The sequence below is a fragment of the Epinephelus lanceolatus genome, chromosome 16, assembly GCF_041903045.1.
Source record: "Epinephelus lanceolatus isolate andai-2023 chromosome 16, ASM4190304v1, whole genome shotgun sequence".
Lineage (NCBI taxonomy): Eukaryota > Metazoa > Chordata > Actinopteri > Perciformes > Serranidae > Epinephelus > Epinephelus lanceolatus.
The window spans coordinates 42,681,650-42,694,922 of NC_135749.1; the positions used below are offsets into that span (position 1 = coordinate 42,681,650).

At 42.5% G+C, this 13,273-nt stretch overlaps 1 protein-coding gene across 2 annotated transcripts in view; it reads right to left on the reverse strand.

Moving 5' to 3' along the window:
* Positions 1–13,273, reverse strand: part of LOC117251103 (rho guanine nucleotide exchange factor 2-like) — a 377,871-nt gene that overhangs the window by 283,605 nt on the left and 80,993 nt on the right. The gene's annotated exons all lie outside the window — the stretch shown is intronic.

The window sequence follows — 13,273 nt, forward strand, 5'->3', positions numbered from 1 at the left end:
AATAACCCAAAGTATGAAAAAACTAAAACTAATAAAAACTAAACTAAAACTAAGCATTTAGGAAAAATGAAAACTAACAAAAACTAGCAAACCAGCCCTAAAAACTAATTAAAACTAACTGAATTAGAGGGAAAAAAAAAGTCAAAACTAAATAAAATTAAACCATAATGAAAAATCCAAAACTATTATAATCTTGGTCCAGGGGTGCATTGTGGTGCAGGGGCACTCACAGCATGATAAACAAAGATGGTGGGAATTAAATCTGCTCTAAGCCTTGTCCTGCCCTGTTTGGTCTTGGCAAACTGGCCTGCACCAAAATGTGCCTGCAGTGACTGAGTTTACTTCCCACACACAACAACTTGGGAACACTTTATACTTACTGGACATGTATACACTCATTACATATCCATTAGACAACTTCAAACAGATTCAATTAAAACTGATGCCACTTGTCATACTTTGTCAAACATTCACAACTAATGAAGCTCCTTAAGATGGGGAACAAAGAGCACACCTTATCTCACAAGACAACGTCAGACTCAGGCATATATAGGTGTGCCTAACCATTTCTGTCTCAACTCCCTGGGTTTTGCAAGCTTTTCCCTGTTCCTTATTTTTAATAAACCTAACACTGAGCTTCCCAATAGTGTGGTCTTTGTTTATGGAAATGTAGTAATACAGTATTTGAGAATGATAACTCACATATTTTTGTTGTTGTAGTCTGTAGTGAGTCTAAGGTTACTCCTGCTGACTTTAGCCAAAAAAAAATTCTCATCTCTGTGTCAATGAAGAAATTGTGCACGCATACCTCTCTCTCTAAACGATTGGAACATCCCCACACAGTACCATGGTGGAGACTGTATGAGAGGACGACACAGAAGGAGGGGCACAGACAAACTGCTTGACATCCTAGTCACGTTTCTGACTTTATTAGAAATTAATTCGTTACAGTAAATAAGTACATCGTAAAAAGACAAAGATACATAAAATATATATGTCTATAAACTGATGCTGCTGCTGTTGCTGCTGCTATTCCAGTGACCCCTTGTGCTGTCACTTGACAGTCATTGGTAATCACCTGTCAGCAGTGGTGCAGTAGGCACAAGATCCAAGATGGCTGCTGAGCACACTCACAGTGTGGCAGGTACTGCGTGTGTGCTGAAAACATCAACTCCATCTTATAGTTGGACATCTAGTGTTGCTTTTACACTATGCTTGCTTTTATTATCAACACGGCAGCGACTAACAACTAAAAACAACAAGGACAACTTCTTCTCCCCAGCACCCGTGAGTCAGCACCTTCTGTACTCTATAATCCTGCATGACGGACGAGCCAGGGCATCGGTGCCATGTCATTGGTCCGACAGCCCATTGGTCCGACATCCCATTAGTCCGACGTCCCGTTGTTCAGATGTGTGATTATACTAGGCTATACTGTATTTGTGTACCATAGAGGATCAGCAAACGCAACAAAAGTAGGCTACTGGTCGAGATACAAGTGTCATAGAGAGGAGAGAATGAAACACCATAACCTCCTGTTATTAACTCTGGGGTCTGGGTTGTGTGGGGAGCTTTCCGCGGTGCTGAACGGCTCCTGGCGGGCATATTTCTGCCTTGATGGTGCGCTGCGACCGGCTCTGGGTCAGCTGGGAAAGGCTTGAGGCGAAGCAGGCTCACGGCTTATGTTTGCCACTTTCTTTTTCATTTTAACCCACACCATGATCTTTTCCTAACCCTAACCAAGTGGTTTTTGTGCCTAAACCTAACCAGACCTTAACCACAGGGCATCATGATGATTTCGGAACAATAGATTTAATATGGTTGGAACAATGGGTTGTCAGAATAATGGGCTGTCGGACCAATGGGCAGACCCCAGACAACTACCCCAGCTAATGTATTCCGAAGGCTTTTTTATTTGACACTCATGGCACTTGTAGCTGACAATGTGGAGGTAAACCCTGGCCCACAAACGCTAGGGCTAACATCACAGCAGCTAGAAGCTAACAACAGCTTGGCACACCTGGCTACCTGCAGCACCGCAACAGCTTATCCAACGGAGCTAACAACTAGCATGGCTAGCAACCTACTAGCTCTGCTCCACTTACCTCCCCCATTGTTTCAGCAGCTGTGTCTCCCCAATGTCCGTCCTGTTGGCATGGAGCTTGATGGTGTTCGGTGCCCGATGTCAGGGTGGAACAGGGGGGCCAGCGACGTTGCCTCCAAGCAAGGCTACCCGACATCAGCTATCAGTGGTGCCGCGCCGACGGCACAAAGCCTAGCAGCTCATAGCCAGCTGTCATCCAGGTGTTACTCAGCGGCAGATGCGTTGATATGTCCAATCACACACATAATAAACCTATCTATCAAACACTGTATTGTCCCCTCTGCTTGGAAAGTGGCTGTGGTCAGTCCTATTTTTAAATCAGGAGTCAAAACTGACATAAACAACTACAGGCCAGTTAGCATCCTGCCTGTCATGTCAAAAATCATAGAAAAATGGGTAGTAAAATTACTAATTGAACATCTGAACAAAAGCCACACCCCTTTGCACTCCATTCAATTTGGATTTCGTGCCAACCACTCAACAGAGTCGGCAATCAGTGTGTTTTTAGAGAGAAATAAAGGTTACCTTGATACTAATGGATGTGTTGGAGCCGTGTTTTCAGACTTTAAAAAAGCGTTTGACACCGTTGACCACAGAATCCTTTTAGCTAAACTCACTCACTTTAACTTCTCAGAACAAGCCCTTCTATGGATGACATCATATTTAGCCAACAGAAAACAGTGTGTTGTCGTCAACGGTGTCGCTTCGGCTTATCAGGAGTGTTCAGTTGTTGTCCCACAAGGTTCAGTACATCCGTTAAAGACCACAAACTCAAAAGTACTTCTGGAAGGAGAGGAGCTTGAGCTGGTACATGAATTTAAATACCTTGGTGTCACTCTAGACTCCTCCCTCACTTTCAAAAATCATATTATAAACATCTCTAAAATAATAAAACTCAATCTAGCTAACTTCAAACACATCAGGGCATTGCTGACAGTAAATGCGGCCAGAATGTTTTTGCATGCTATGATATTTTTCTCATTTCGAGTATTGTTTCACTAACTGGACACTCACTGGTAACAACCTCAAACTGATAGAATCATTATATAAGAGAGCTTTGAAAGTATTTGACTGTAAACCACTCTCTTATCACCACTGTCACACACAGCTTTCTGAGCTTTGATAATTTTAAAACTTTTAAATATGCCTGTACTGTGTATAAGACACTGCATGGACTTGCACCACCCCCACTAAGTGATCATTTCAAACTAATTTCCTCTAGTGGCAGAGCTACCAGGGCGGCAACCAGAGGAGATTGCGAAGTGCCGTACCAATGGACTACTTCTGGACAAAATGTTCTTTCAGTCAAAGGCAGTGACATCTGGAACAGTATACCGCACACGATACGGGATTGTTCTACATATCAACTAGTTGCGTCTCACAATGCTCGGATACATATACTGTTGGGAATAGAATGATTTTATGTGTTTTACTATAAGTTGTGTTTCTCTATATACACTGAAAAAAGTGAAACGACTGTGTCATTCCTTTAAAGTGCATTTTTAAATTGGTCTAATGAGAAATCATGGTTTCTGGGTTAAATCTGATTTTTCCAGTTTGCTTCAAAGCAAACGACACTCCCCCTGGACAAAATGAAATGAAACAATCCTTCTTAAATGGTATTTTCACTTCAAACCGGAGGTTTCCTTGTCACGTGACCATGTGACGTCACGTCAGATCGCTCTTCTTGAGTTTGCTGTCCGCCATTACTGGCCCCTCGCATCGAAGGTGTGGACCGTCTGTCGTGCGTGGAAACTCTTTAAAACAAGGTAAGAATTCAAAATTGAGATGTTTTAGGGGCAATGTGGGCTTGCTAGGCATAGTTATGATTAGTTACAGGATAGAGAACTAAAATTATCTTAAAGACTGCCTTTGTGTTTTGTGCGCTAATGCTAACGCTAGCTAAACCAGGTTTGCATTTATTTGACATGCAGAGGGCGATGCTTCCTTTTGACAAGTGCAAAGTTAATGTCGTTGCTAATGTTATTGTTCAGTCATGTCATGAAAGAATAAGCGCTTACGCTTATTATTTAGTGTGATAAGGCCCCTTTTACTGTATAGCTTGAATGCAGCATACTAGAAGCGGGAGCGGCTTGCTGCAGGCAGGCCCGCGCTTCACGCACACACACACACACACACACACCGAGTTGTCCCTGCAGCAGAGGTGAGTGAGGCAAAGACGGTGAAACTCCGCGATAAGAGGCCTGAACATTTGGGTAAAACGGACAACTTATCAAAACTTGTATTTAATACGTATCTCATAATGTAACCGGGTGACAAGCGCAACGTCTCGTCTTCCTTGTCTCTCACCCGCCGCTATGTTTTCACAGAAGCATCTCGCTTGGTTAAAGCATGTAACTTGAGCCATTTTATCATGCACCCCTTTTCCTCGATCCGACGGCAATTAAACGCGTTGGCTAAATTAATATTTTTTGCACCACTGACCGGTTTCAAAACAGAGCCGGGTGTGTGTGGGGTGGGGTCCGAGGTGAACGAGAGTGATTGTGATTTGTGGAGCGGACACGAAAGAGAATGGGAGACAGTGAAAGTGTGTGATAATGTGAGAGAGTTTACTGTTATGATGCGGGGTTTCCGCTATGTTCACCGTTACTTGATTATTGCCGCCGCTGCTTCAGAATTGGGGCAGACGTACAATAGTAGTCTACCGGTTACCTTTACTTTGTACCCTAAATAACACACCTCCTTTTTTGTTTGTAATTCCCTCTCCCTCAGCGCTCATGCTCTCACTACATGCTGTTCTGATGTCAACAAACACACATGGTGATGCCGCAACCGAACTACACAACTGTCAAATGATTGGCTGTTTGCCTGTCACTCGGAGCGTTCAGGGATATGATAGGCTGTTTCAATGAGCCAGGCAGGGAGCAAATGTGTTAGATGATGGTTGTTTGTGTGTCACTTTTAGCAGGCTCGATTGTCAGGGGATATGATAGGCAGTTTTGGAGCCAAAGCATATTTGAAGCCATGTTTTTCCCAAATAAAATACCATGCAGAGTAAATGTAAATAAAATAGACAATTAATGTTTTATTCATTTTGTGCGACCCAGTACCAAAGGATCCACAGAAAAAAAGAACCATTTGTATTCCATTCTCTTTTCTGTCAGTACAGTATCAGTATAGCAGTATGCCTAGTATGTCCTGGTATTGTCTGTAGTGACAATTATGGATAATGCTAACTGTTCCAACAAAAACTAAATGTGAATTCTTTCATTTCTGTTTACAGATTTGCTCCTGAAAAGGTCACAATTGGTAAGTCCCAAAATGAACAACTGTGGAAATTATTTTCATGTATGTTTAAGTGACATTAGTTTTTTACATTTTATAATTTCATTGAGTTTTAAATAACGTTAAAAATTGATTTAAAATGTTAGAGTGCGATTGCAGTTATTATGCCAAAAAATAAATCACTGATTTTTGTGTCTCATACAAAATGACCTCTTACTCCAGCTTTTAAATTATTGCAGAGTATCTGCAGATTTTCAGGATCGTTTGATCAATTCAAAAGATTTACATTTCAATACAACTTTTAAATACTCTGAATTAATATAGGAAGAAATTAATATTTACCAGCTTTTAAGTGTGTTGCTTTCCTGATGAAGAAGTAACTTGATAACAACTGCTTCATTAGATTAAATGCAAATGTACATCTACCATGCTGCATTTTGTAAATTGTATTAAGTGGCAACTGGGTAAGGTGGGTCTTCTTTTTCTTTCCCAGTCTTCCAATGAATGTTGAGATGCAAAGACTGTGGTGCCTCTGTGTCACGAAGATCTGAGCTTCTTAAACATTATAGGCTTGAACACAGACATTATGGACGCCGCCATTCCTATCCATGCATCCATTTAAACTGTCCGTGTACCTGCAAAACTTGGAAGGCACTTTGGCCCACTTGTCAAGATCTCATCAGCCATCCTCACAAACTGATGATTGTGCTACAAGAGACACTATTTTTTATTGTCAAAAAACTGAATGCCTGGTACCTGAAGCATTATCGAGCCTATGACTTAGTCGTATCTGCTACTAAAGAACTACGGCTTGTTGGGGTGCAAGAACTGACAGATCCCTACCCTCTGGCTCACTACATGGTTGGCAGACGGCGCATCATCTCTCTGAAGAGATACATGTATAAGGTTGTATATGAATGGGTGTAGGTTTTCTCAATTAATTTTCTCATTTTTTCACTTGCTTCTGTTTTATTAGTCTATTTAATTGTCAGAAAAAAATGCACCCAGTTTGCCAAGAATGTCCCCTTTTCCTCTAACAGCTCCTGACCTAATTCTAATGAAATAGGCATATTTTTTTTGAAGGTAGCATTAGGCCTTAGCAGTTTGATTTTCACAAATATTGGTAATTTCCTTTCTCTTTCATTCATTCATTCATTCATTATTTCATTCATTCATTCATACATATTCAGTTCATATTTACTGTGAAATGTCTCATTTTTTCACCAGAATTTTGACTATGAATTGGCTCTAAGTTATGGCTAATTTTGTACCACACCTAATACTGTATTTTTATTCTTGTCTTTACTAGATCCTTTTGGATGGGCTGACATAGCAGAGAAAAGGCCAGCTAAGTTGCGAGTGATTTTAAATCCTGATGACACCAGGAAGCTAATTCTGCCTGGTGGAATTCCAGAGACAGTGGAAGAGCTTATCAATCAAGTCAGGAAGATGTGAGGATTAAATGGCAATTTTAGACTGCAGTACCAAGACAGAGACTTTGGAGATGTACTAGTGAACTTGACATCTACTACTGAACTTGAAAATTTGGCAACTATCAAGGTCATCCTAGTAACTGATGATAGCCCAGCCATCCCTGTCTGTGATGAGGTAGAATCTACTCAAACAGATGACACAGAGCTCCTGTCCTCACCCTCCAGCTCTGTCTCTATAAGAACCCAGATGTGGCCAAGAGAGTTTCTGATACCAACATTCTCCTATGACACTGAACTGCAGTTAGAAAAGGGAAATTCAGTGTATAGGTCAAACAAGAGACCATTGACACCAAGTCCTAAAACAATATCAGATATTCTGAAAAAGGTAGCTGAAGAGATTTACAAGTACAAACCCTACCCAACAGATGCTGACTTCAGTGACGTAGCCGAAGCACTAATCAAGAAGCATCCATGCCTCTCTGAACCTGGTTCATACAACGGTTGCTATGGATGGAAAGGCCGGCTGAAGACAAAAATGGGCAACTACCAAACTGGTGGGAATAGAATGATGTTATGTGTTTTACTATAAGTTGTGTTTCACTATATAAGTTTTAGATGTGTGAACAATGAGAATACTGAGATGATTTCAGCTGATCTGAATGTGTTTGCTTTGCAGAAGTGGAGAAGTACAGGAGAGGAAGAGACATGAAGTCTGGGGAGCACATACCGCAATGCTTAGATAATTAGTTTCATATATGGTAAAAAGAATAGAAAGTGATATACAGATAGTAAGGTACAGCACGTGTAGGGAGTTGTGTTGTTCTCTTGTCTTTCAAAACAGGAACCACGCCCCCACCGCCAGCGGGAAGGAGTCAGATTAACACGAGGCAGGGGCGTGGTGTGGTGAAGGAGGAAGTGGAACTGCCAATGAGAAGAGGACAACGCCTTGCGTGCACAATGACACTCTGTTACGCTCAAATATACTGGGTCAGGGAAAGGACAGGAGGTCAGACTTCGTGAACTGACACACCTTTGTTGTTCGTCAGGGACGTGAAGTTGAGACCCAGAGCTCTGTAATTTTATTCCTTTACTGCTTAATAAACTACATTAACTGAGACCGAATATCTTCTCCTATTGCTTCATTAAAGAACACGCAGGACTGAGCTCACACATAGCACATTAGAGAGTGGGATGAGACTCTTAGTCCATCAAAACTCAGCTAAAGGGCATCGGATGTGCTGAATTACTTGCAAATTCACTGAAGTCCAAAGCTCCGGAGGATGCATTGCCAGTAAAAAAAGTAAAGAGACCTAGGAGAGGAGAAGCCAACCACATTCCTGACATTCCAACTGGAGAGACTCCAGATAATTTGGAAGATGACAGAGTGACACTTTTGAGTGAAGTGAGGAAGCGAAACAATCATGCAGTGATAAAGAACAAAATGGACAAGACCTTTTCACTGCGAAGACAAGAAATTGTGGCAAAGGAATCAGGAGTGGAAGAGGTGAAAGAGAGATGGCCTGCATTGTTCACAGTGGATGAGGTAAGTAACTTTTTCAGTAGCAATAGGTCAGTGGTGGCCTGTAAATCAAATGATATTGATTAAGCCAAAGCAATTCAGAATGCATATTTAGGTCCTGTCACAAAAAAAGTCACAAAAAAGATCTCACACAACACACAGTTTTAATGTAATATGTAATATACAATGTAATAACATTTGCTTGTGATATTTTGTTTTATATAGATCAATGCTGAATTTATGAGGATTATTACTGTTCCACTTCAACCGCGATTCCTGGCTTCTTTGGACAAGCACCACAGCAAGCTGATTGAGATCATCAGGAACAAGGGAGGAGCTGTCAGAGAGAAGACACGGGGTGTGCTGAAAGTTCTTGATCAGGTGTGTATTTGCTCAATACTGCAAAACTTGCCTTGTATCAGATAAATAGTAAAATTGTAAATAAAATAATGTTCATGTGTCATATTGTCAGCACATTTGATTGTGGAGTTAGATCACATGTTGGACAATGTTTATCTTCTGAGTTTGACAGGCTATTCACTGGTTTGCCCAAACAATTTGTTATACAGCAATTACTGTAGGTCTAAATTCTCATTTATACATTTTCGTGTTTGCATCTTCAGTCAAGTTGCACAATTTGACAGCATGATTTTGCGTTGTTTGTGTTTTGCACTCTCACCTAGAGCCTGGATGTGAGCCTAAAGAGAGAGTGTCTGCTGAAGTGCCTCATCTTGTACCTTGGGGAAGACGTACAAAAACTGATCAAGGAGTTTCTGGTAAGATATTTTGCAGTTAATCACTTCAGCTTCAGACAAGATAGGACATTGGGTATTTAAACTTTAAAGCTCATTTACATGATCTCAGGTCCTATAAAACTACTCAGACTGATTTATGATAATAAATTCATGTACATTTGCTGATGCCATTTAAAATGTCTACACTACACACACAACATACAATACATAACATACAGTGAGCAAGTAAACTCTAGCAGATGGAGCATGAACACTTGTCCAGATATACTGCGAGCAGTCTCACAATGAGGACTAGATGGAGCAGAGACCAGGAGCTGCTGCTCACTTCCAGACACTTACTGGACTCTGAGGAGCTCTGGAGGAATCTGAGTCTGCCCTGATCTCTATAACTATAACAAACTTTGCACACACATCATTCTACACAGTGAAGCTCAAACATGTAATGTTAGAAACAAGAAGAAAACACATTTTTAAATAATATTATAGTGAATCTTAACTGAAGTATGTATGTATGCTACTGTATTATTTAATATTTTTATGTCACAGCAGATGTTAGAACTTTTTAGAGGATAGCTTTAAATACTTGGACCAATATTTTACTTGCCATAAAGCTGAATGTTTGAGGTTCTAGATCACGTGTCAAACTCAAGGCCTGCGGGCCAAATCTGGCCCGCCATCTCATTTTATGTGGCCCGCGAGAAGTTGCAAAAAATATCATTTGCATCATACATGCCTAAACTGCATTACAGAAGTATGGTGTCCAATAACTACATGTCCGAGAATGCATCCCTTTTACACACATACTGAAGTCATTTAGTAGCTAGATGCATCATTATGGGTGTATCTGATGCATCGGACTTTAATGTGTAAGATACGAGTGCATCAGTTCAGATGGCCTGTATCGGTAAAAAGCTGAACATGAATTGGAAACAAATCAGTGCAGCACTAGTGTATCGATACATCTCATTAGGACGCGAATATGTTTCATTTTTGGCATCAAGAAGCTGCCACTGTAACCTTCCTCTGTTTTCTCTCTCCTCCTGTCTGTGTCCGCACCGCTCTTACTGGACGCCTGCTGCCGCGCTCACACAAAACAAGCGCTCCCTCCTCCCTCTCCTGTGTCTCCTCGTCATTTCATCAGAGCAGACCGCGATGAAAACAGCGACAGAGGTGGCATTGTACCGCGTCGCACCACCAAGTGTAGAATAAGTTTGTGTTTTATAAGAAAGATGAGAAACTCTGCTGCAAATCATTTATGTAAAACATGTCTGACAGCAGAGTACAGAGCCACGAGTCTGACCCACAGAGACGTCATGTGACTGTGAGAGCAGAAAACACGGAGCATCACTGTTCCTCCACACTAATCAGAACCACAGAACTCTTCATATGAAACAGAGCAGCAGATCATCTTACTGCAAAAATACTAATATTTTAAACAGTTTTAAAGTTTGTTCACAGACACTACTTAATCTGTTTCATTTTTTAATACATAATTGTACAATTGAATGTCTACTTGCAAGATTTTTGCTATTAGAGCTTATTAGAATTGTTATAAAATCAATATTAATCAAATACAGAGGCAATTATGTGATATAGATACAATTGTATTGTCTTACATTTACAACCAGCCCTTTGAGGGCAAACCTAATGCTGATGTGGCCCAAGATGAAATTGAGTTTGACACCCCTATTCTAGGTTCAATAATAAGCACATTATTCAACACTACAATCCTGACAACGTAATCACAGAACAGAAAAATATACACAATTCTCATATGTGCAAATATGGCAATAGTAACCAAGTTAACAACCCAATATCCACACATATTATATCAAAAAGCTGAGTTACATGGCCCAATACCACCATGTCAAATACAGCATTTAACAAGGGCTGTCACAGCGCACATGTCTGCTTCCCATGGAGCCATTAACACCTGAGTTACTGACTATTCATACTTACCAAACACACAAGCAACTCAGTCGTAATCATAAAACGATAACAAATATCTCTTATCTATCAGTGAAGAAATACAAGTATGGAATTTAACAAGATGCGACACAATAAACACAATATAAGTGTAACAGAAATGGTACTTACTTTTTTTTGATTCACTTGACACTCGGGAGTACAATAAATGTTTTGTCTTTTGTCAGGTTGCTGAGAAGGATGACGCCGAAAGAGGAACATCACCAGCGGCAGCCCGACACCGGCGGACAGCTGCGGGGGCGCGCCGATGGCCCAACGCCTAGCAGCAGATCCGGAACCGGTCCCCTCACCAGGGAACATCACCAGCGGCAGCCCAACACCGGCGGACATCTGCGGGGCTGTGCCGACGGATAAGCGCCTAGCAGCAGATCCGGAGCCGGTCCTCTCACCGGGGAACATTACCAGCGGCAGCCCAACACCGGCGGACATCTGCGGGGCCGTGCCGACAGCCCAACGCCTAGCAGCAGATCCGGAACCGGTCCTCTCACCAGGGAACATCACCAGCGGCAGCCCAACACCGGCGGACATCTGCGAGGCCGCGCCGACGGCCCAACGCCTAGCAGCAGATCCAGACCCGGTCCCCTTACCGGGGAACATTACCAGCGGAAGCCCGACACCAGTGGACATCTGCGGGGCCGCGCCAACGGCCCAGCGCCTAGCAGCAGATCCGGACCTGGCACTCCCGCCTGGGCTCACAAGCGGGAGTGCCAGGGTCCAGTTGCAGGACATATATCCAGATACGGTAATGCAAAGACACTCTCTAAAAAGGTCAAAAATGATATCCACTGTAAAACACCTTTAACTGTGGATGCAGCACTACATAAACAACGACAGTTTAAATTGTTGCAAACTGTAAATCATGCCAAAAGTTATAAGCGCATTGTGGAGTAGATTGAGGCTGCCTATGGGCCTTGTTCAGAAAATGCTTCAGCCATCGGTATCGAACTGAGGCAGAGAACGAGAAAACCAGGTGAGAGCCTACACATACTAAGAGATGACATCTATGAAAAGGTTTCGATTGCGTATGCTGATCGTGGAAAGTTGGAGCAGGATGCTATCAGTGTGGAGATATTCACCAAAGCCTTGGCTGATGCTAAGCTGGTTCAGAAACTCCTGGAGCAGAGACCACCAGAAGGGCTGCCCAGGCAGTCACACAGCTCATGCGGTCAGGTGCAGCCAGTGCTCCTGAACGGAGAACCAGAGCAGCTACAGTACGTGAAAATGATGACCTGTTTTGTGATGGGGAGCCAGGGAGGGCACCAAAATCTCTCCCTCAGTGGCGACAAAGAAAAGTCGACAGCCCTAAGAAAATAGACTTGGGGGAGGTTGTGTGCCACAGCTGTTCAGGCAGTGGATATTTTCAGAGACATTGCCCCTCCCCCCGTCGACCCAAACAACCAGCAATGAATGCCACACTGTCTCCTGCACGGGCCCCAGCACCTATTCCAGCCACAGTGGTCGTGAGTGCCAGAAGCCAAGAGGAGGAGGACTGGAAATCTGTGCCTTGTTGGACTCTGGGGCACGGAGGAATGTGCTGTCCCTCCACCGTTACAACCAGGGCATAAAATTAACTTTTTACCTCATCTGCTATTGGCTAGTGACCTCCAAAAATTTACCGGCCAAACATATTTTTCACCAGCCAAATAAAAAAAATCGTGCCTTGTTTGACTTAAATAATTACCTTACGTTTTTCGTATGAAAATCCAACTTTAGGAAAATCCAACCCTGTCCTCCGTGTTTCTTTGGCGTGCTTGCGGCAAAGGCTGCAGCTCATCGTGTTGGTGTGGGAGTCGTAGATCAGCCATGACCGCGGCTGGCCAGCGTTGTCTAGTTTCCATTTTTCAATAAAATGCAGTGCGACATTTGTACTCCATTTAACTGTCTGTTCTTCCTGTTCAAATCCAACATGTTCATCTTCATTTTTCCTCTTCTGGTGGTGGCTTCACGGCAGAAATGTGTCACCACATCTTGCTCAGAAGTTACCATAAAATGCCCGGGGTTCCGGTAGCTGATGTCATGCGTTCCCGGCACACGTACAATAAGCCGCGAGGGTCAAAATGGTCTGACACAGCTGGCAGAAATGGTCAAAGCACATAAAAAACCCAAATGCAATTCAAAATTTTTCATCGGTCACTGGTGGGTGTGTGTTTTTGTTTTACATGCCAAACTCATTTTTTACCCGCCATTGGCGCTTGGTGGGTGTTAATTTTACGTCCTGGTTACAACACCT